Raw genomic sequence first — 25,849 nt, forward strand, 5'->3', positions numbered from 1 at the left:
ATGGCACTGGTGGACTGTGCATTTTTCATAGGCATGCAACAATGAGGTCAGCACAACAGCTCTGTAGACCTTCAGTTTGGTAGTCAGTCTAGTACCTCTTCTCTCCCAAACTTTTCTTCAGTGCCTCTCAAACACTGAACTAGCTCTGGCAATGCCTGCGTCAACCTCATTGTCAATGTGTACATCCCTGCAAAGTACACCACCAAGGTAAGGCAACTTATCCACAGCATTCAAAACTTCTCCATTTGTTGTAACTGATGGTTTCACGTAAGGATGGTATGGTGATGGCTGATGGAGCACCTGTGTTTTCTTGGTGTTAACTATGAGACCAAAATTAGCACACACAGCAGAAAATTGATCCATACTTTATTGCATCTCAGCTTCAGAGGCTGCACTGAGTGCACAAGCATCTGCAAATAGAAAATCATGCACCAACACTCCCTCCACTTTGGTCTTGGCTTGTAGCCTTTTCAAATTGAAGAACTTACCATCAGTTCGGTAGTTGACCTTGATGCTGTGTTCATCCTCATTGAAAGCATTTGACAACATGGCTGAAAACATCATGCTAAAAAGCATGGGAGCAAGTACACAGTCCTTTTTCACTCCATTGGTGACTGGGAAGGCACGAGAGCATTGTCAACTATTCAGAACCCAGGCAAACATGCCATCATGAAATTGACATACAATATTTATGAACTTCTCAGGGCAACCAAATTTTGACATAATTTTCCATAAACCCTCATGACTAACAGTGTCAAAGGCCTTGGTCAGATCTACAAATGTTGTGTACAGACCTCTGTTCTGCTGGCATTTTTCCTGAAGTTGTCGGGCAGCAAGCACCATATCGACTATTCCTTGACCCTTTCTGAAGCCACACTGGCTCTCAGGTAGATGACTATCTTCCAGGTGAAGGATCAGCCTATTAAGGATGACTCTAGCAAGAATCTTGCGAGCAATGACTAAGAGAGAGACCTCCCTGTGATTGTCACAGAACAATCTATTCCCTTTACCTTTATAGAGATGGACAATGGAGGCATCCTTGAACTTCTGGGGGATAACCTCCTCTTGCCATATAACTTAATTTCAGTCAGCTTTTGTATAAGCGATGGTCCCCCTACCTTGTAAATCTCAGCTGGAATAGAATCAGCACAAGGTGCTTTTCCCCCTTGAAAGGAGCCTACTGGCCCTCAAAACCTCTTCTTCAGTTGGAAGTTAAGCTAAGGAGGGATTGACTTCAACCTAAGGTAAATGGTCAATGGCCTCAGCATTGATTGGTGATGGTCTGTTGAGAACACTATGGAAGTGTTCAGCCCATCTCTCTAGAATCATGTCCTTATCACTGAGCCCATCAGCACTGAGTAGTTGTGATTCACCATAGGTTTTTGGTCCATAAATAACTTTCAGGGAATCCTAAAGGCACTTTGGACTGTTGTCAGCATAAAGCTAAATTTCATCTGCCTTCTTACTGAGCCAGGAATTCTGCATCTCCCTAAGCTTTGCTTGTACTTTACTTTTGATGGAATTAAATGCTGCCTTCTTAGAGGTGGATGAACCATCCTGCTGGTAAATTCTGTGAAGTTCTCGTTTTTCATTTAGCAGCTTCTGGATTTCCCCATCATTTTCATCAAACCAGTCTTGGTGTTTGTGAGTGTTCTGACCCAGGTGAGCAAACGCAGCGCTGTACACCAAATCTCTGAGAGCTTCCCACTCTTTTCTGTTCCATTATTTCCAGTTGCATGTTGGCTTAACTTTCCCTCCAAGTCAGCAACAAACTGTTCACACTCAGGGAAGAGCTCTAATTTATTGACATTAATTCTTCTGGTAGTCATTTTGCCTTGGAGATGGCACTTTTGATGAATACAAATACTTAGCTTGGAGACAATAAGTCTATGATCAGTCCAGCACTCTGCATCACACATTGCCTTTGCCACTCTCACATCTTATCTGTCTCTTCTCCTTACAATCACATAGCCTATTAGATGCCAATGCTTGCTGCGAGGATACATCCGTGAAGTTTTATTGCATTTAGATAAACAGAAAAGAGTTTTGGTGATGAGCAGGTCATATGATACACAAGTCTTCAGCAGTAAATGACCATTGCTCTTGCTGTTTCCAACTCCATTCCTTCCTAGATCTCCCTGCCAAGTCTGGTAGTCTGAGCCTACTTTAGCATTAAAGTCACCCGAAATTATAAACTTGTCCTCTTTTGGCACATTGACTATAAGGGTCTCTAGATCTTCACAAAATTTCTCTTTGACCTCATCAGGGTTCATCATGGTGGGAGCATAGGCACTGATGATGGTAGCATGGCGTTTTCCTGCAAGTGGCAATTGCATTGTCATGAGCCTGTCATTCACTCCTTTTGGCAGGCATGCCATTTTCCTGACTAGATTAGTTTTGATTGCAAAAACTACACCTGCTTCACGGCACTTCCCTTCACTGTGGCCACTCCAGAAAAATGTGTATCCAGCTCCAACTCCTTCATTTACCAGCCTTGTTTCGCTCAGGGCTGCTATTTGGACAATATCTGTTGAGTTCTCTCGCAACAAGAGCAGTTCATCTTTCAGGTCTACTGGATTTTGTGTCGGCGACAAGTGTGCACATGTTCCATGTGCTGATGGTAAGTGGAATCATCTTTGCAGATGGTTTTGTACATTTTGTACATATTTTTGTGTTTCAGTTGCAGAGTGGGATTCCCTGCCTGCCCCGGTGATCAGGAACCTTGGGTAAGCAGACAACGTTTAGGGCACCTTTTCTATCCCCCTTCCTCACACTAGGAGGTGAGCAGTGAGATCCTTAAAAGGCTGCTCAGACACCCAGGGGACTGCTGAGTCCCACTGCTGCTTCCAGTGTGAAGTGACCCTATGGCCTGGGCTGCCTGTGTGCAGGGCTGTGACTACAGTTCCCAGTGTATCCACACCTGCTACTTCATCACTTGTCTGTCACCACAGAACTTTGAGGTATAATAGTAAAATTGTATGGGTGATGACTTCTGATTCATGTGTAAATTGGATTTAAGTGAAGCAGAGTTGCACAAAGTCAGCCTCACTCTCTCCTCCAGAGTAATCATAGTCCAGCGGCAGGACAGAGTCAAGAGGATTGGTGATGGTTCAGGACATAGTGGATGACCTTGGCGTCTTCGGTGTCTAACCAAGCTCTAAGCACTCCACATTGCCTACTTCAGCTGCCTTCGTGGTCATTGGAACAAATTGTTCTCATCCACCCATTCCACCAGATGAAGTCTTCACACACTTGGGGTAGGCACCCTCCTAACTCACTAATGGGTCTGAGACCCCTTGGTTACCCTCAACCTGGTTTGGTCCATGTGCCAAAAGTGTTTACCAGTGTGGCCGCTGTATATGCTACAGCTTCTTGGAGCCACAGGTGAGAGTTGGGTGGAACAGGTGGACATCCAAAGTGGAAAGAGCCCTGAAAGGGCTCAGCATCTATCACACCAAAGGTCCTGATCCTCTCTGAACACACCCTATACCCCACTGGGGTATTTGTATATAAATACAAAGGAAAGACATTACCTTAAGGAACTTAATTCTAAATTGAGGGGAGTGGCTTAGGAACAGCACACATAAGGGGGTGGTAGCCAAGGAGGGACATTTAACTTTGGAAAGTTACAGGAATGATTAATGCATTGTCACACTGTTGGTTTGATTATGATTCCAGAACTGAGGGAGAGGGATGAAAGAAGAGGAAATAGGGTATAAAGTATCCCATGGCAGATATCAGGCTGAAACAGTGACTCAGGTGAAGCAATCACCTACCTAATCAGGACAACGGGGCTCCAGACTGGAAATATTATGGAGTAACAGATAAAGAGACTTTGCAATAACACTGTGGGATTTTATATCTTCTGCACAATGTCATTATCTCCAGAGATCATCTGGACTCCAGATTCTGGAGGACCTCACCATCCACAAGGAAACTCTATTCAGCTAGCTAAGACTATGTTCTGGATCTCTTCCAATCACTGTAGCAAACACCTTTGTTGAGCATACATCTCCTTGTACATGCCTAGCCCAATGTTTATGATCAGACGGTTGTTAAGGAAAGTTATTGCTGTTACATCTTTCAATGAAAGGGGGCGGGAAAAACCTATAATAAAAGAAAACGTCTATAAGGCAGCTTTTTGCACTATGAAATCAAATGTTGTTTCATTGTCTACAACAAACACAGTATGATCTTATGGTCTCTATGTATCTGAAACAAAAACTAGGAAGAAAAGACAGAAAGAAATTTAAAATAGCATGGCTCACCTTGGTTCTCCGAGATGCCCACACGATGTAAATGAATACAACTCTAGATTATCAACCTGCCCAGAAAGACCTTAAAATTTCCTAAGTAATTTAAAAGGCTTCAGCAGCACTCTATGAAATAGCCAATAATGAACTGTAAGTCTCTTGCTTATTGTGCCATGAGCTCTTAAGTTATCCTTCATCTGATACTTGACTGGGGAGAGAGGGGGACACTAGGAGGTGAGATATTAATGGAAATTGAAAAACTGTATTGTACTACCCCTGGAGTCTATAAGATATTCATTATATTTCTGTATGGGTATATTAAATGCTTTGCTATCAGCATTTTTCCACTGTCTATAGGGATAGTTATACTAGTGTCATTACCCAAAACATTGAACCCAGGAAAAGTAGTGAAGTCCTATAGAAGCAAAATTCTTAGGAGTATTTCAAGGATTTAGTGCTGGGACCACTATGGTCCAGTGCCACAGGGGAAGGTGTAGGCATCCACCCGATCTAGGGAAGGTCAAAGAGTTCTCTTTCACTCATCTCAGTATCCACTGCACCATGGACTATGCTAAAGAGGAAGAACCTAGAAACTATATTAATAATGACAACAACATTCAAATAGTTCCTACTATAGGGCATGCATCTAACATCACAAATAATTGATCAATGGCTTTCCCCAAAAAATGCTGAAACAAACAAAAAACTTGGGTACCATATTTGAAAAAATCATAAAAGAAAGTTGCCCATAACTACGAGAGTCAAATCATAAACAAAATACAGAGATCCATAGGTTGTCACTACCTGAAAGAAATTCCAGATTTAACATACCCAGAAATGTGATTGTTAATCTCCAGAGTTTCAAGATCAATGAAAAGAAGTACTACAAACGTTCAGAAAAAGTGGAATCAGTCCAGTTAGAAGAAAACAGAAGGAAGCCCAGAAGGCAAAACAAACAGGTTGCTGAATTTATTATATATTTTAAAGAAAAATCAAGCTGTACATAATAGAGATAAGCTATTTCCTGCGCAAAAATAATCTATCTCTGTGTATACGAAAATGCTTGTCTTATTTTATGTTTATTAAGTTCAGATTTTTTTTAAAGCACTTTCATAAAAGAAGAAAAAGAATGTAAGAGACAGGAGAAATGTAGAAAGATAAACAAGTTGAAATAATTTAAAAGGAATAAATGATGACCAGTTGCCTACATCCTGAAATGAGGCAATGGGATAATTATCTGTTCAGAATTGCACAACCTCTAAAGGTTGAGAGAAGAAAAACAAACTTGAGACCTAAATATTTAGTGGAAAAAATGAGAAAAAGGGGGAAGGGATATCCTAGAAAGGAAGGGAAATATGGAGGAATTTACTCTTTCTCATAATTAAGAGGCCACAAGTAGATGTTATGCAAGCATAGAATTAGGAAGTGGTGAGAAGAGGGTTAAAATTATATATTGTTTTGTTAATTCAGTAATTGTATTGCTTGTTCTTACATGAACTGGGTAAGGAAGAGGATAGTTACAAGTAAAACAAATTACAACTATGAAAGAGAGAAGTGGGAGAGAATGTACAAAAGATCTGATGATATGAATCTGGGTAAAGGAGGATAAGGAAAAGGATTGGGATAAGAATTTTACAATTATAGACAGTGCTTATTTCATTTCCTTTTTACCTCTCTGTCTTTTTCCTTTACAAGAGCTATCAGGGAGAAAAAGAAAGGAAATATTGTATTATAATAGAATATTATAATGAAAAAATAAAATAGTCATAGCCACAAATGTGAATGGAATGAACTTATTCATAAAATGGAGGAAGATGTTATAATGGATCAGAAAGTAAAACCAAAACATTTATTGTTTATAAAAAAAATACACGAAATATTATTATACTTCAGTTAAAATTTTAACAGCAAGCAGTCATGGACACAAATAAAGCAACATTTTTTAAAAGACATGGCTAAGAGATAGGCATGGTAACTACATTATACTTACAGACACTATAAATAATGAAAAATATCAATATTCAATATGTACTTTCACCAAATGTCATAGTTTCTAAATACTTTAATGCTAACTGAACTATAGAATAAGGAAGTATGGACAGTAAAAGAACACTTGAAGATTTCAGTTCACACTTTTCAGAACTAACCAAATCTAACATAAACAAGAAGTTAAAGATATGAACAGATTTTTAGAAATATTAGATTTGACAGGTGCTTTGTTGAATATCAAATAAGATTCATAAAGAGTTATGCATATTGTTCACTGTTGTATTACACATTTATGAGGGAAAAAATGACCATGTTCTGGGTCATAAAAAACATAAAAACTGAAGAAAGGCAGAAATGTTAAATATATCCTTTACAGACCACAATGGATAAATATTATAAGCAACAAGAGAAATCTGAAGAAAGGATTCTGGCTTAGAAACTAAATAATGCACTCCTAAAGTATAAGACAAAAATAAATCACAAGAACATTAATTTTTTTTCATTATAACAGTGAAATAGCCTCCTAGTACTAATAAGATGCAACCAAGATCACACTTAGGGGGAATTTTTCTTCTCTGAGCACTTTTATCAATGAATGAAGAAATCAATTAATTAATCAGGAAACTAAAAATAACTAGAAAAATCAAATAAACTCTGAATGAGCACGAAAATGGAAATTCTGAACATCAAAAAAGAAATTAACAAATTTAATTTTTTTAACTATGGAAATCATAAATAAAACTAAGAGACTTTTAAAAACAACAACAAAAGAGGCAAATCATTAACTAATTTGAGAAACAGGCAGAGAAAAATAGAGAGAGGAAAACAAAATTGTCAGAATATAAAATAATAACCAGACTTCACATCAAATGAAGAAGAAATAAAATGGTCAGAGGTTGATGTATCTAGTTATATGCTAACAAAAGAAAAAACTATTTAAATGATACCATTTCAGAAACAAAAAAATAAAAGCTACAAATTACTCCCAAAATAAAGCCCTGAACTCCAATGAATTCACAAAAAAATTCTATGAAGTATATAGAAAGAACTCAGCTGCTATATTACATATTTTATAGAAATAAAAAAAGGACACCTAAACTACAGCTATCAAAAAAAATGTTCCTTACAACCAAACAAGAGAGAAATAGTGCAGAGAAAAAAAGGGTAGGCCACTATTATGAATAAATATTGAAGCAAAAATATTTAATAAACTATCAGCAAATAAACTAAATAAATATATTCAAGAAGTTATTTGTTATGTCTAGTTGTATTTATACTAAAAGTGTCAAGATTGTTTATCATTAGGAAAACTGTAAATATATTCTATCATATTAATAACAAAAGCAAGTATATATCATATTAATACTAAAACAATATTTACATGATTATATCAATAGATGCAGAAAAAGTCTTTGATACTTATATATAGTTAGTCCCATAGTAGAGGAAGAGATGATAGAGCAAATGTTGAGTTGTTTTGCCAGAAGCACTGTTTCTAGATGGGGGCTCAGAGGTAGCAGAAAGGATAAAGAACAGATTTATTTATTCCAATTCTCAGAAATTAAGAGGGAACATTTGGACCCAGAAACCTATCTGAGCAACCAGTAGGGCGAGTGGCAACTAGTGTGGTTGAACAATCCTAATCAGCACATCATCTCCATAACGGCTGTAAGTGGAAATTCATCTGGAAGAGAAAAGGTCTTGCTTTGACATGGTTATCAGCAAAATTTTGCTCTTCTTTCAGGTCTTGAAAGTTGTAGGGCATTGATCATTAGACAGGGTACAGAAGCCACTGAGCCTCATGGATTGTCTTTCTGGACTTATGATAAGTCTTATGGGAAATGACCTTGGGACACGTTGAACATCCTAACCACTCGTAAACATGGGTGTGGTTGACATCTAGATGAGAGTCACATACTTGGCAATCTCTCCCAATTAGCCATAGGATCATAAGATTATAGATCTTGAGTTATAAGAGACTTCAGAGGATATTTGTGGACCTCTAATCCAGCCCTCTCATTTTACAGATGAGGAAATTAAGGTTCAGCCTAAGGACAATTTTGAAGAAGTTACCATTAGCTCAGAATTGGGGTTGAGAGAGATAAGGAAGGCATAGTGAGCCTTCATGCACAAACTACAGAGGAGAAAAAATAAAATTTCAGCTTTTAGCAGACAAGTTAAAAAGTTGGAAGTAGATATTATATATAGAAAACTAACACATCATGAAAGCAAAATGGTTAGAATATGTTCTACTTAACACAAGCGTTTATTCTCTTGAAGAAGAAACCATGCCTAAAAGCGGGGAGAGCATAGTAGCAATTTCATTTCTGAATAAGCAATAAATGAATCCAGCCCCCAGGGGCTTAATCTATCCGATAGAATGGCTATTTCTGCAGGTAGAGATTCATAAAGTGGTGACTTAAATCATGAAGTGGTTCACTGAAGTCACATCCATCACCCAGAACACTAGGCTGATACACATGATGCCCCAAGGGGAATGGGGGAGATTACTACAAGTAATCAATGACGTCTACCGATACAGTGTGTACACTGCATATAAGACAGGGACTGAACCTTTGATTTTATTGGCATAGGGGTGAGGAAACTCCCTCTCCTAATATAGGTTATCATCTTCTATGCAGCTCATCATTTTAGACACTTGCCTATATCAAAAGTTTAAGTCATTTACAAAGGGTCACATAGCCAATAGGTGTCAGAGGAAGGACTTGAACTCAGGTCTTCCCAGCTCTGAGCACAGTTCTTTATCCACAATGCCACATGGACTCTCTAAATACTATTTGTGGTCTCTATATTTGATCATCTACATATATTCTGGATATGTGATGCTATGTGGAATGTATTATGTGCGGCCTATGTTTTTACTCTTTAATGAACAGCTTTGCTCTATGTACTATTTGTTAGACATCTGCTTAGGCCTTCTACATCTAGACTGCTTGTAGCTTTAATATGGTACCGGCATGTGGTCTTTGTCATTGGAATAATTGCCTATGACTAGGCTATATGCAAATAAATAGCTCTTTATAATGCTTGCTTTCAAATGTACCTATGTTCCCAGTTTGACTAGGTTTCATCATGGTTCAATCATTTTAGTTGTGTCTGACTTTTCATGACCCCAGGCCCAGTGCTCTTTCCTCTGAACCACCTAACTGTATCAGAGAAGGATGCAGTAGAAAGGAGAAAAATACACAGAACTTCATTTCCCATGTGCTGGTAATGAAGAAAGCACTGAGAGAAATTCATTAGACCAAATTTCCCAGAAGGTTGCATATCCGGTTGAAGATCAGTGACCATATCAGGTAAGGATTCTGATTGGTGGGAGAGTCTTCTGGAATACGTATGGTTGTCCTTGAAGCTGGGAGACAAAAAGAAAGGAATGTGGCAGTATAGTCATGGATTTCTGAACCCCGGACTTCAAGCAGAATTCTGATGATGACTCTGGAGCCAAGCCAAGAGGCTTCAGTGAACCTGTCCCAAAACGTCTGCCCTTAGAGACATTAATGGAACTCTACCATGACAGTACTAGATGTTAAGCTTTTTTAAGAACACACTGAGCTATGTTTTCTGAAGCCAATATGTCCCTTCTCCAGCATGCTGGGGGGATCAGACTACTGTCCATTAAAATAGGCTTAGACTGTAATCTTCCTGGTACCTTTAAGGGGATACATTCATTTATGCACAAAAACAGAGAATGAGTTCATTGATTTCTAATTCTATTGACTTTCTAGTTATTTACTCTGATTTTACATCTAAAATTTTTTTGTTATCAATTTCTTTGGCTATATGAAAAGAAAACATCCCATGGTTGGGGGCCCCAGCCATGATCTGAAAAATTTCTTATCCACAAAAGCCCACGCTGATACGGGAGAAGTAACGAGGGACTCAAGCTCCCAAGTTCTCACAAGGGCTTTAGGTACCTGATAATTAATAACTACTATGAATATTTATATTTTTCAAAATACCTTCACTTATATTCTCACTTAATCCTCACGATAATCCTGTGAAATAGGAGAAATTAGTGTATTCCCCTTTTACAACTGAAGAAACCAAAACTCAGAGACTTGTCTAAAATTACCTGGTCAGTTAGGTGGGCCTGGACCTAGAAGCTAGGTCTCCTCACTGTCTTGGTCCAGTGCTCTGTTTCAAGGCATAATGCGGCTCTGTATGGGTCAGACTATGGACATAGATATAGATATATGAGAGAGAGAGAGAGAGAGAGAGAGAGAGAGAGAGAGAGAGAGAGAGAGAGAGAGAGAGAGAGAGAGAGAGAGAGCATACTGTGTATAAGTGTATATTTGTGTGCGTGTGTGTGTATAAAATGTATGTATAGAATCTTGTATTCCATTCTAAGCACCATAATTTAGAAAGGAGATTAATAACCTGAAAAATATCCAAAGGAGGGAGCAACCGGGATGATGGAAGCCATGTCACAAGACAATAGGTCAAAAGAACTGTGAATGCTTCAGAAGGAGAGAAAAGCAAAGAGGAACATGCTAAATAAATGCCTTTCATTTTAGGGGCTACTTTGTTCTTTATGGCCTGAGAAGGCAGACTTAGAAGCAATGGGAATAAGTAACAAAGAGGCAAAATTAGGCTTGACATCTGGGAAAAACCTCCTCACAATCAGAATGGTTCTAAGTGAAATAAGCCACCTTGAGAGGTCCTGGTTCCCCATCATTGGAAGTCTTCAAAGAGAGGCTATATGACCTCTTATTAGATATCACTAGAATTCCTTTTCAGGTATGGGTTGAACCTGACAGCCAATGAGATCCTTTCCAACTCTAAAATTCTCTCCCTCACCTTTCTTGCCACTGCCCAAGTCCTTGGGCCTCCCTTCAAATGTACAGTAGGAGCCAGGTATGGAGATGAATTCAAGGCTTCATCTTTTCTACTTTGGTACGATGGTCTAGGGCTTTTGTCTTCTACTTGACAGTTTCTTCCCTCACTTACATATGACCCAGTGACAGAGCACACTATGCAAATGGTGGCAGTAAGAAAAGGTCTTAATTGGAGGCAATCATTTTGACCTGGATTCTTCTTCTCATAATAATAGAACACACCTGTGTGTGAAACATCTTGATGAACTATTCCTTTAAACACACACACACACACACACACACACACACACACACACATACACACACACACACCCTAAAACTCCATGTCCACCTGCACAATTATTTTTCTCTTCTAAACCAATTTTTGCCATTGTATTGATCTAGGTTAAAAAATAAGCTTGAGAAGTAACATAGGAAAGATTCCATGTACTACTACTACAAGGTTAGTGAAATAAAATCCTGCAGACAGCTAAAAATTTCAAGTTACAATGCATCAAAAACTATTCTTACTATTTTTGTGACACAATATACACAACCAATGTCTCATCCTGTCAAGAACAGTGAAGAGATTTCTTAAAGGACAAAGCAATAAAAGTCAGTGACAACAACAACAAAAAAGCATCTTTAGGAAAAAACTGAGTTCTGGGAACTTGCAGTTCATTAAAAATTCATCTGAAAATATATTTTTCCCATTTTTTTGTGTGGTTTGGGATAAACCACTTCAAAAAAAAATTAAAAGCTTGAAAGAAAAAATGCTAAATTTCTTCCAGGACAGACTAAGATGCTTTTGTTGTACTTCATAAAACTTGGTAACAATCATAAAGCAGAAATAATAAGCGCAATCCTTAAAGGTCCATTTAATAATTCTGAAACAATATTGTACTTACCCTACTATTATCCTCAGATAAGGGCAAAAGTTCTTCAAGGCCAGGGGTTCTTTTCAGAATTCTATGAACGCTTCCATTTGTTTTACAAACTACTGGCCCCACGTGAACTGGAGAGCCCAGTGCTTGGTTCTCTCAATAACAGATAATTATCAGGCTCCAAGCACTATGCTGACATCTCCTATGATAGGAGTATACAAGTAAGGAAATAAACACAAACAGCTGTGCTAATTCCAGCGGCATTCAAAGACTAAGTAAAAAGGGGGGGTGGGGGAGGAGGGCAGTTCCTGAATCAAAAAGAATTGAATTCATACAAGAAAAAAAAAAGGTTCCCCAGAAAATAATTCTGTTAAAGTCAAAAAGAGTATAATCATGGAACAGGAAAGGAAGTACAAAAACTATAAACTCAGAAAAAATAGTTGAAAATGTTCTTTCTCTCTGATGTATATTTGTAATTTACAAGGCTCTATAATGGAGACCACATTCTCACCTGCCATGTTTGCATGGTAAATAGATCATTCATTGAAAACATTAGATGAGATATGGCTATAAAACAGGAATTTTTTAATTTGGGGAGGGGGGTCATTGTACCTTTTGTTGAAACCTATGTAGCCCTTCATAGAATAATGCTTCTAATTGCATACAGTAAAATACATAGGATTGCAAAGTAAGACAATTTAATTTATCCAACTCCTAGGATTACAAATTGGTAGTACTTGTGTGTGTGTGTGTGTGTGCTCGCGCTGAATAATAGGCATCCTAAAATTTACAATATACCTCCAGCTTAATTCTACTTCCTTCAAAGTAGCTACCTTCAGAGTCTCTACTTAATAAACAAAGATGAATCTATTGTTGTTATTGTTTTTGGTTTGGGTTTTTTTTAAAAAATAATTCCAAAACTAGTTTAGGAACCATCTCCAGAAAATTAGTCTCTATTTCATAATCACACTCCCATTTATTTTTTCTTATTTGTAAAATACATTTTATTAATGATTTTTGTCTTTACATCACAGTCATGGAGGGAACCCCTCCTTCAGACTGAACTCCTCCCTTGTAACAATGAAAAACAATTAAATTTTAAAAATCATATGATACGGTGACCATGTCTGACAAACACAGAGCATAGAGGTACATTCATTGTCTATTCTCTGGCACCATCACTTCTTTTTCAACTTGACTTCCTTTTATCAGGTTTTTTCATTTACCTTGCTGTAGCCACTGAACATATTCTTCTTTTGGTTCTGTGTATCTTGCTGTCTACATTAATTCATAGAAATCTTTTCATGTTTCTCTGAATTCCTCATACATATCATTTCTTTCCATACAATTATATTCCATTACATTCAAATACATGATTTGTTCATCCATTCCATAGTTGATAAAGCAACTGATTTGTTTCCAGTTCTTTGCTACCACAAATAGTACTTTTAGGAATGTTGACCTATATTAGAGCTTTGTTTACGTCTTTGACATTATACCCAATTTCAATCCAAAAGTTATTTTTGTAAATAGATTTTTATTGATGTCTTCTGTTTTTATACCACCTAGATTTCCCTCATATCCCTCCTGTCATCTCTCTAAGAGAGCTATCCCTTATAACAAAGAATTTCTCAAAAAAGAAAGAAAAGAAAAAGAGGAAAAAGAGAAGACAAAGTCAGCAAAACTAATGAATACATTGAAAACAAAACTAATTTTATATGCAGTGTTCCACATCTAAATGTCCCTCTTCTACTTCTATAAAAGGGCAGAGTAAAATATCTTTTAATATCTGTTCTTTAGGGTCAACTTTGTTCTTTATAATTTTAAAACATTCATTTTCTGCTATCTTGTGGTTGTTCTTTGCCTTTACAATGTTGCAGTCCTTGTGAATCTGTTTGTTTCACTTTGCATCAGTTTATATATCTTCAAATGCTTCTCCGTGTTCATCATGTTTGTTGTTTTCTTAGAGGAGAGAAATTATTCCATTATCACACCAAAAAATTCTTCTGCCCAAATTATTTACTGTGAAATAGTCAAGCCTTGGGGCCTTGGACTTGTTGATCTCTGTCAGCTAATGAAGCCCCCTCATCCTTGCAATGGGTCCAAGAAATCTTGCCTTTGGGCCTCAAGACTTGCATATTTCACACATTTCTATATTTCACTCATCGCTGAACCTCACCTACCTCAAGGCCCTGAGTCTCCTGACCCTTCCAAGTTCCTGAGTCTGCTTGGCTCCCTGGGTTGAAAAATCTGTACTATCTAATCCCTAATTCTACTTTCTCTGTTCCTGCCTCTGCCCCCAGAAATGAATGACTATTTCTTGCATTTGCTCTGTCTTCCCCTTCTCACTGTTGTTATTCTATACCTGAAGGATTTTCTAAGGTTTATTTGGAAAGGAAGGAAGGAAAGGAAAGGAAAGGAAAGGAAAGGAAAGGAAAGGAAAGGAAAGGAAAGGAAAGGAAAGGAAAGGAAAGGAAAGGAAAGGAAAGGAAAGGAAAGGAAAGGAAAGGAAAGGAAGGATGGGTTAGAGAAAGAAATACAAATTCAGAACTACTAAAAGAGGGTAAAGAATTGGGAATAATTTGGAAAACACATCAAAGAAAATTAACCAGTTCTTAACTGGATGGCACTTGACCTTATTCTATCCAGTTACATTTCTCCAGTGCTTGGGTTTGCCCATGATTCTTTCACCTCTGGAACCACCAGCTCCCTTAGCAGTCCCAGCAGAAAAAGATCTTTTCCTAGAACATACCTCCACGCTGATTTCTAATGCACTGGATAAAACTCATTAATTTATTCTGTGTTCTCAGACTCAGTCTCAGCCAACCAGGAGACACATCTTGGATACTGATTGGTTTTTAAGGTATTTCTTTTATATTATTACATGGTCACTTAACTAATCAATCAATCAGTCAACTACTCAACTAAAACAAGCTAAGTCAGTATCTCCCAATAGAAAGTAGGAAGAGAACTGTCGCATGTAATTAGTATTTCTGATCAACTCTCCAAAAGTACACAAAATGAATTCACCTATTGGAATCACCCACTTTCTTCGCCTGAGTTGGTACCAAATTATTTCTGGATTTTTCTAAAATACAGAGCCACTAAAAACAAACAAGGGCTTGTGAATTTGCATGACTTTGTTCCATCATCCTGTCTTGCATGCTTTAGTGCAGACTGTTCTATACATTATAACCACTAAATAAATTCTTCTCAAAAACTATAAAATGCTTGTTGAGGGCTCTGAAGGCAATTCCCAAAAAGCAGCTACAAGAACAGTTTAAGCAATGCCTGTCTAATCCTGAGGTATCACTTCTGGATCACCACAGGGGCTAAAAGGAACTGTGCCCGCTCCCTGTTCTGTTCCCAAACTTGGGTCCATTTCAGTCCTGCTAGAGCACCTTTCTAATGATAGAAGTTAGGCTCCTCATTACTGAACTGTTTAACTCATCAAATTCCCCACCCCATCCTCCTCTCTCCTAAGGGTACTTAAGATAATTTTACTCATTGTAGCTTCACATTTAGGAATGCTAAACACAGGACAGCTAGGGAGCATAGTGGATAAAGTGCTAGGTGTAAACTCATCTTCCTGAGTTCAAATCTGACCTCAGATATTTACTAGCTGTCTGACCCTGGGAAATCATTTAACCCCATTTGCCTCAGTTTCCTCATCCATAAAATGAGCTGGAGATGGAAATGGCAAACCATGCGAGTATCTTTGCCAAGAAAATCCCAAATGGAGTCTCGTAACTTTTCTGTAACTTATGATCTTAGAGAGGTGTCTACAACACTAAGAGGTTAAGAGACTTGTCCAGGGTTACATAGCAGTATGTCAGGTTTTTCAGTCTTTGAGGTAATTTCTCTATCCATTACATCACTCTGTTTCTTATTATATTCATGATAACAATCAAAAATAATCATGATACTAACAATAATAACAGCTCTCATTTAAATAGCTCTTTCCTGCCTTCAAAGAACTTTATGTATGTTGTTTCATTTGCCAGTCAAAACAGGGAACCACCAATGATTGCATCAAATCTTCATTAAAGACCAGGTATTTTATTTAATGATTTGATTTTCTTTCCTTTTTTTTGTTGACGTGATTGTGAGAAACTTCCCCTTTTCAGAAATCTTGGAGGAGAGCCATACCTAGCACATTTAGGTACAGTTACTTCTTAGCACAAAAATAATTCAATAACTCAAAGTACAGTCAGATAATCAAAGGAGCTTTATTAGCCAATGGTAATAAACATTAAGAACCTACTATGTGCCACCGGGGATACAAATACTTTAAAAAGAAAGACAATCTCTGCCCTCAAGGAGCTTATAATCTAAAGGAAAAACTTACAATCTAATGAATATTTCTCATAATTATATCAATCGTATAAGAATTATAATGATGATAATTATCTATAGAATTATAGAGCTAGAAGTGATTGTAGAGACCATAAGGGTACATAGTGAATCAAATAAATAAAAGAATTAAGTGGGACTCAGGATACTTGAGCCACAGGCTTAAAGAATGACAAAGTCAGAGCTAGAAGGGACCTCAGAGACCAGCTAGTCTAAAACCCTTCTTTTTACAAATGAGGAAACTGAAGCTCAGGGTGGCCAAGTGACTTACCCAATGACCTTGAACAAATAGGGAATATGGTATAATAAATAGAATATATTGCCTTCCTCCTAAATGACAGTCAAAGGAAGATGGTAGCCATGAAAAATGATCACCACAAGAAAAATAATGACTCATTTAATGTCTGCAAAATGCTTTCCTCACCACAAGCCAATGAAGTAGATAGGGCAAGTCTAATTACCTCATCTTAAAGATGACAAATAGAGGAGAGAAAGGAAATCAGAAAAGTAAAGTAAGTTGCCCAGGGTGATAGAGCTAATAAGTGAACCCATATGGTTCAACTTGTAGGTCCAACACTCTTTCCATTACAATTTTTATTTCTTGGCTAGTAGCATCTGGACTCTTTCATGTCAAGAATCAAAAAAAAAAAAAATGATGGACCTAGATATTTCAGGGTCCTGAGCCAAAATGTAAAACAACCACAAAAACCCAAACCCAACCCTCTTGTCTTTTATGGCAATTGTAAAAATAAGTCTTCAGATTCTTTTCTCTTTTCCTCTAACCAACAGGAGATAAGCTCCTTTGTACTTTCATCTTTGGAAGGAGGTAAAGAAGGTAGCTGGTAGGGTCTTTCTTTTTTTGTGTGACTCTTAACATACACTTGATTGTCTTGTCCTTTTCCTCCATGATTGGAAGATTAGGAGGTATGCTACATACATACTTTATAATAGCAGGCTGATTCCTGACAAACCTGCCCTCCATTGCCCCATACACTTTTTTATGACCCCTTACTTACAGGTATTGAAGTCATTCTACAAATATGACACTCCCCAGGCTCATTTTGGTTATGTTCCTGACCATTTTCTTAGTTGTCTATTGTTTGACTTTGGAATGAGAAGGATAATAATGACCTACCTCCCAAAACTGTTATGAGAAAATGTCCTGACAGACCTCTTAAAGCAAGTCTTCAAATGTGTTGAATACAATGCTAATTATTTGAATTTCTATAGCCTACTTTCTTCCAAAGAACTCCAAGCACTTCACATATGGTCTGCCAAATTATGCCCCAGGAGTAGGTTAATCATTTGGAGGGGAGGAGTTAACTCTTTCAAGTCACCAGGGTACCATTTTGTACGCTGCAGGAGTACAGCAATTTACAAAACGGCACCCCAGTGGCCTGAAGGAGTTAATGCAATGTAAATTAGTCCCAAGGAGTCATTTATGCACTTAGAAAATCTGGCTGATTATCTTATTTATCCTTTTTCTGTTCTTATGAGGAGAAAGGAGGGAGAAGGAAAAGAGGGAACAAAAAGAAAAAAGAAAAATAGAGGCAGGTAGACCAAGGCTACATTACCCAAGGTCATAAAGTTAGTTGGCAGCAGAGACAGATACAGCCCAAGTCTCTTGATCTGCTGTGATAGATCTTCAAATAGTCTCAGCGAGGTCTGGGGTCAGAATTGAAGGGAGCCCACGATAACAACCCTGAAATCAGAGCACAAAAGTTGACACCCATTTAAAAGATGTTTTACTAATTTAAAGGATATGTGTAAAGTATTATCTGAAACCTCTGAAGGTCCATAAAACCAGACTGCATTTATTTTGTGTAAATATAATAGATGCCTATTTACTGAGCTTGTTGAGATAAACAAGGACTCTCATCTTTTTGTGTGTCATGGACCTATTTATCAGTCTGATGAAGCCCAGACCCCCCTCTCAGAATAATTTTTTAAATGAAAAAACAAAAAAGGAAAAAACCCAATCCAGCCCATAGGGTTACAAAGGAAACTAATTACACTGAAATACAGTTAGCAAAATATGTTTTTTAAAAAGTTAGGGTTGGGTTAAAAACACACAGATTAGGATCTTTATGGAGAAAATATAGTGGGATTTAGGACCTTTGATCATAATCAAAATAGATTGAACCTGAACCAGAGTTTAAAAGCTTGACAGTAGCTGGGGGAGAACTGAGGAAGTGATGATTACAAATTAAGGCAACTATTTTTTAGTAGACATAATAGGTAATGTTTATGTAATGTTTTAAAGTTTACAAAGCAATTCATGTTCATCATCTCATTTGAACCTTAAAACAACTGTGAGAATTAGGTACTGCTTCAGTACTACTGTTAACTCCATTTTACAGAACACAGTAGAATGTATACATTCAAACAAGACTTGTCCCCTACAAAGTAGTCAGTCACCTTGGGCATGTATATTTGTTGCAATGAACCCAAAGTAGCACAGGCTAATCCTCACCTTTCCCCTGTCATCCAAGGAGCATACTCAGGGTTGCCATTCCTGATTCTGGCAACTGAGTGGAAACTCTGAGGGGCCTACTTCTGGCTACGTGTGATTCATTGCTGAGGGGTTTATACTCTGATATAATGATAAACCCTTTATTGGCTGTCGGGAAGTAACTGGTGACTCAGTGAATATACAGAAAGGATTAGTTGCTCATTTGGAAAGACTGTTTTGAACTGTGTCCTGAGAGATAGGTGGAGTTGGATTGGCCCCAGGTGGCCTCAAGCATATGGCAGCTGAAGCACATTTTCTGCTTAGAGTAACCTAAACCTGGGTGGCTTCTCTTTCTCCTCCTTTTCTTCTTCCTTTTCCTGAATATGAGACCAAGAATCATCCTCAAGATGAATGTACCCAGGCTTGGAGCTGACCTTGTGAGCTGGAGAGATCTGGAGGCCTTGGGTTTCATTGGCTTGGATTGGATTGGTGGCAAGGGAAGCTTCTGTCTCTTTCTAAAAGGATGACGACTGATAAGAAATTGTTTTGAGCTCTGATGCTTTACCAGAAGACATGTAGTAGGAGCTGTTTAAATAATGTTGAGCCCAGGTGAAAAGTAAACTGCCTAATAGTGGTCCTGTAAACAGCTTTGTGTTCTAAAATGGAATAAGCATCAGACTCCCAGCAAACTTTTATAGTATTTAAATAACTGAATCTTCTCTTGTTGTCAAATGAACTTTTGCCTTTGTCCTGTGTTTTGTTGTCATTCATTCATTCATTTCCAGTCATGTCCAACTCCTCATTATGAAGTTTGGGTTCAAAGGGTCACAGGTGGCCTTGAAGTCCATCCCTGCCCTAGATCAATAACGTCACAGCTCCATCCCTATCCATATAATAACCATTAACAAAAACAAATCAGCACCTAAAGCCAGAGGGAAAATCTCATTCCTAACCTCATCATACCTCACCCCATCTTTTAGCATGATAGAAAAAGAAATGGGGAATGGGGCAGGAGGAAAGACCCTTTTGTTCCCTCTCCCTTATAGGCCTCTCCAAAATTCAGCCTGTTTTTCTTCCTTCTTTCTAGATAGATCAATAAGCTATAAATATAGATATATGACATATGCATATATGTTTGTAGTTAACATATATACATTTTTGGTTCTGCTGATTGCATTTTATATCAGCACCTACAGGTCTTTCCATATTTTCTTGTATGTTTCCTATTTGTCATTTTTCATGGTACCATAATATTCTATTATGATAATATGCCATAGTTTATTCAATTATATTCCAGTTATTGGACAGAGGGCATTTCCATTTTTTTGCGATTACAAAGGAATATTTTTCTGAATATTTTTCTTGATGAATATTTTTCATGATTAATTTTTACTGGAAAGAACAAAATTTTTTCCCATGAATCTCTCCCATTATCAGTCTTCAAAGGGGTTACTCCTTTAGTTGTTTTCAATGAACTTGAAGAATGATGGAAAGCTTGGGGTGTTTTTCTTTCATTTTTAAGCAGTTAAAATAATGACTTTCCTATAGGGCACTTTAAATTTTTACAAAATACTTTCCTGCCAACAGCCTGCTGCTTAAGTAGAAGCACAAATATTATTTTCCTCATTTTACAGATGGAGCAGAGATTAAGTCACTTGACAACGGTTACACATTTAGTAAGTGCCAGAACTAGGATGTAAACTCCAATTTCTCTTAGCTCCTTCTTTACACTCCTGCATTCTGAATACTATAGAGCTGGTAAACCCAACACAACAAATGGAAACTCAATACAAAACAATGCCTGCTGAAAGCAAAGGACAAAGCTAGGTGCTATAGACACAAAGATGAACTGAGAGAACTACTTTGAAAGAACCTACTGTCTAGCGGGAGCATAAGAAATGTATGCCAGGGGCAACTAGATGGCTCAATGGATAGAGGATTGGCCTTAGAGTCGGGAAGGTCTGAGTTCAAATCCAGCCTCAGACACTTTACCTTAAATAAGTCACTTAATCTTAATTACCTCCAGAAAAGAAAGAAATGCTTGCCAACAGCTATATCCTAAATTTCTGTAGAAAGACAGCCTAGTGTAATGGATAGAGGATCAATCTGGCCATCAAGAAGACCTGAGATAGAGTCCTACCTCTGACATATACTAATTGTGTGACCAAAGAGCCCAGTTGGCATTAATGGAGAGAATTTCAACACCAGGAGTTCTTGATATTGATGAAATCACAAATTCAAATAAAAAAGACACAATGATATTACAAATGCATTCCTTCCTTACCTCCACCTCTCAGAAGTCCTTAATAGTTAGAGGGATTCAAGGAAGATGGTAGTACAAGGCAGGGAATTACTTGACTCTCCCCAATTTCCCCATGAATAATTTTTAAAAATGCCTCAAAGTGAATTTTAGAGCAACAGAAATAATTTAAAGTTGGGGTAAAGCAGTCGTCCAGCATAAGACAACTTGGGAGAATGTGAGAAAAGACCTGTCCTCCCAGAGCGATGGTCTGGACTGATTGAAGTGCACATACCTCCAGTCAGATACCATCATCAACAAACAACACGTCCTGGGGGCAACTGTGGGGGCAGCTTCAGGAACTACACCCCCCACCCCAGAAAGTGTGGGGGGTCAGGATCAGGGGGAGATTACAGGGCCCTCTGCTGACTGGTATTGGAGAAGGGGCCCAGGTGTGCTGATCAGATGTGGCTGTGGTCAAAGAGGAACAAGTACATACTGCTAAGTGTGACTGCAGAGGGGCTCTGCTGGCTGTGGTCACTCAAAGGAGAGTACAGTCCCTGGTTTTGGTTCCAGGGCAGAAAGGTGAGCTGAAGCTTGCAGCCATGGAAAGGACTGCAGGTAGTAAAAGTGTCTATGGTGACAAGCCTTGCTGGGAGCCCTGGTTGAGGCTCAGGGGCAGAGAGAAATACCTGAGTCAGGCCACCAGATACATCTCAGAAAACAACAGCACGAAAAACCTGAAGGAAAATAATTCCCTCACATCTCAGGACTCTAACATAAAGTTAACAGCCAAGAAGTTAACAGCCAAGAAATAAGCAGCCAAGAAAAAACAAAGGCCCAACCATAGATAGCTACTACGGGGATAGAGATGATCAGCTTCAAAGAAAAATGTAAAATAGTCACAAATTCAGCAAGAGTTTCAAAAAGAAAGAGCTTAAAAAGGACTGTAAAATCAAATAAGAGAAGTTGAGAGAAAAGTAGGGGAAAAAGTAAATGATGGTTACAAAAAGCAAGAAAAGAAAGTCAACCAATGGGAAAAGGAAATCCAAAAACTTACAAGAAAATCACTCCTTGAAAAATTAGAACTGGGCAAGGGGAAGCTAATGACTTCATAAGGCACCAAGAAATATAAAACAAAATCAAAAGAATGAAAAAACAGAATATGAAATATCTCGTTACAAAATCAACTAACATGGAAAACAGAGAGACACAATAATTTAAGAATTGTTGGGACTAGATGAAAGTTATGATAATAAAAATGTCTAGACACTTCAAGAAATTATTAAGGAAAATTGCCCTAAAGTTTTAGAACCAGAAGGTAAAATAGAAATTGAAAATATCCACCAATCACCCACCACCTGAAAGAGATCCCAAGATGAAAACTCACAAAAATATTACAGCTAAGTTTCAAAGCTCCCAGGTCAAGGAGAAAATATTAAAAGCAACTAGAAAGAAACAATTTAATATTGTGGAGTTACAGTCAGGATAACATAAAATTTAGCAGCTTCTACATTAAAAGATCAGAGGGCATGGAACATGATATTCTTAAGAACAAAGAAACTGTGTTTGCAAACAAGAATAATTTACCTAGCAAAACAGTGTAATCTTGCTAGGAAAATTGGATGTTTAATGAATTAAAGGACTTTCAGGTATTCTTGAGAAAAAGACCAGATCTAAACAGAAATTTTGACCTACAAGAATCAGGAGAAACATAAGAAGGTAAACCTGAAAGACAAATTATAAGGGATTATACACACACACATACACACACACACACACACACACACACAAACTGTTTACTTCTTATAGGGAAAAACATATGTAACTCTTAAGTGTTATTATTACTAGGGTAGTTTAAAAGAGCATACATAGATAGAAAAATTGGGGTTGAGGAGAAACAGTTTCTGAGATAAAGGTCTCATATCTCAAATATATAAAGAACTGTGTCAAATGGATAAGAATATGAGTCATTCCCCAATTGATAAATGGTCAAAGGATATTAACAGGCAGTTTCTGGATATATACAAAGCTATTATATATTATCATATTAAAAAATGTTCTGGAAGAGGGGACTCTTCCTCTTCTTTTCCCCCCCACCCCACGCTTATGTCTGCCACAGCTCCCACCACTGCAACCCATGCAGCTGCTGCTGCCAACATGATCTGACTGATGCTGACCATCTTTACCAACATCTTCTCTCAGTCTGAAAGAGAGGACTTTCCTGGCCATCAAGCCCGATGGCTTCCAACAGTACCTAATGGGTGAGATCATCCAGCACTGGGGAAGATGGGCTTCACACTGATGGGGCTGATGCTGATGCAGGTCTCCAAGGGCCTCCTGAGGTCTGCGCTTCAGGACCGGTGTTTCTACAGTCACCTGCTCAAGAACATGAACTCGGGTCCTTGGTTGCCATGATGTGGCAGGGCCTGGATGTGGCGTGCTCTTCTCAGGCCCTCATAGAAGCAACTAACCCAGTGGGCTCTTCCCGGGCACCATCTGAGGAGATTTCTGTATTCAAGTTGAGAAAAATGTCATTGACAGCAGTTCCTCAGAGGAGAGTGCTGTGAGATTGCCCTCTGGTTCCGTGGGAATGAATTGCTCTGCTGGTAGGACAGCTCCTATGGATGGCTGTATCAGTAGTATTTCAGCCCTGCTTTAGCTTCCTTGGGGCTATGACTAGGAAGAAAGCTGCATTGCTTAGGCACCTGAGCTTCCTCCAGGCCCGTGATCAAACCCCTTCCTTGTCTTAAACTCCTAGTTTACAAAGAGAGGCCTGAGTAAAAAGTTCTATAGAAAAAATTTTCCCCAGGCTGGCCCCGGTTGCCTTACCTCTCAAAAGTACTTATGGGTAGACTATGAGGAGAGGTTGGCTTTCTCCTGGTGAAAATAATTACCTGGCAATGGGGAGCTACTTATCTGTGAGATGAGCTCAGATGGCAGGGTATGAGGCCAGTGGCAGTGTGGTTGAATTTGACTTCATCCTATGCTCTCTTGGGAGATGGGGAACAGGAGATGTTTGTAGCAAAAAAAAAAAAAAAATGATCATTTGCTCTAGCAGGTCTGGGTCTGTCAGCAAGTTATTTAGTAGTGAGTAGGGCCAGAATAGAATTGTTTTGGTGTTGGGTCCTTTGCCCATCCCACAAATGCCTTTGGAGAGCAGGACCACTCACTCAGCCTGGCTGTGATAGCCATTCTTCTGGTAGTTGTATGTCAGCTGAAAATCATCCAGCTGAACCTGAGAAGCTGAGGAAGCTCAGTGACTGTGGTTGTCCTGAGTGGTTGGGGTGCACAGGACAGACAGGGGGAATCATCCAGCTCTGTTGGCCAGGTCAGAACCTAAACTGATCTTCCCTTTGAGCCACAGCTCCTTTTCTCTCTTCCCTCAGGCAAGATGTTTATTTATAGCGCAAAAGAAATTGCAACAGCTTTTTAAATTACAAAATCCTGTAACATCTTTTTTAAAAATGCTCTGAATCATTATTGATTAGAGGAATCCAAATTAGAACTCTGAGGTACTACCACACACCTATCGGATCGGATAAAATGACAGAAAGGGAAAAAATGACAAATGTTACAGGGGACGTGGAAAAATTTGGACACATACACAGTTTGTGTAATTGTGAACTGATCCAACCATTTTGGAGAGCAATCTGGAATTATGCCCAAAGAGTTGTAAAACTATGTATACTCTTGGACCTAGCAATACAATTAATACAACTACTAATACAATATAGCAATGGTTTCCAAGGTGTTCGGGGCAAAAAGAAAGAACCCATATGTTCTGAAATACAGCAGCTCTGTTTGTGGTGGCAAAGAACTGGAAACTGAGGGGGAGGGTCCATCAACCGGGAAATGACTAAACAAGTTGCAGTATATGATTGCGATGGAATATTACTGTGCTGTAAGAAATGATGAGCTGGTTGATTTTAGAAAAACTTGGAAAGACTTGCATGAAATAATGAAGAGTAAAATGAGCGGAGCTAAGAGAGGGTTGGATACAGTAACAGCAATATTGTTCAAAGAGTAACTGTGAACAACTAAGCTATTCTGAATATCGTAAATATTCAAATCAACCACAAAGGACCAATGAACAAAGACGCTTCCACCTTCAGACAAAGAACTGATAAATACAAGTATTCATAGTATGGTTTTATATTTATATTTGCACACACAAATGCACGTGTACATGCACATGCACAAGTGTGTGTGTGTGTGTGTGTGTGTGTGTGTGTGTGTGTGTATGAAATGATATCCTTCTCTAGTTTGGGCTGAGGAAGGAGGGAGGAGACAGGCTGGAACTTAAAATGCAACAAAAAAATTAATTTAATATTTTTTTTAAAAAGAAGTCCTTCAAAGTTCAGATCAAACATTAAAATGAAGTTTTTTTGGATCACCCAAAACACTAGTATCTCCCTCCCTGCCATCACCTTGAATTAATTTTTTAGATATTTATATATGTTCATATCTCCCCTGATTATTTCAAAATAAGCTGCTAGAGGATAATGAGGGGCTGTTTCATTTTTGCCTTTTTATTACCATCACAATGCCTGGCACATAGTAGGCATTTGATAAATGTTTGTTGATTGACTCATTGGTTGATTGATTAAAAGCACCATGAGGAATAGGAGGGGGAGATTATTTTAATCTGGATGCATCATAAAAGGCAGAGCAGAGTTCATCCAAGGTACCCTTGAAGGAAGGAAAGGCTCTCAATAGGTGGAAACAGTAGGAGGGAGGGCATCCACTCCAGACATGGGAACCTATGTGAATGAAGCCAAAAAGGCAGGAGAATTCATGAAGCTCAAACTCCTATCAAGTAAACTCGTGACTTTAAAAAGAAA

General features: G+C 38.3%; 1 pseudogene; it reads left to right on the forward strand.

Moving 5' to 3' along the window:
* The first annotated feature begins 23,165 nt into the window (after positions 1–23,165).
* Positions 23,166–23,648, forward strand: LOC140498613 (nucleoside diphosphate kinase 3 pseudogene; annotated as a pseudogene).
* Positions 23,649–25,849: the final 2,201 nt, after the last annotated feature.

The sequence above is a fragment of the Notamacropus eugenii genome, chromosome 4 (genome assembly GCF_028372415.1).
Source record: "Notamacropus eugenii isolate mMacEug1 chromosome 4, mMacEug1.pri_v2, whole genome shotgun sequence".
Classification (NCBI taxonomy): domain Eukaryota; kingdom Metazoa; phylum Chordata; class Mammalia; order Diprotodontia; family Macropodidae; genus Notamacropus; species Notamacropus eugenii.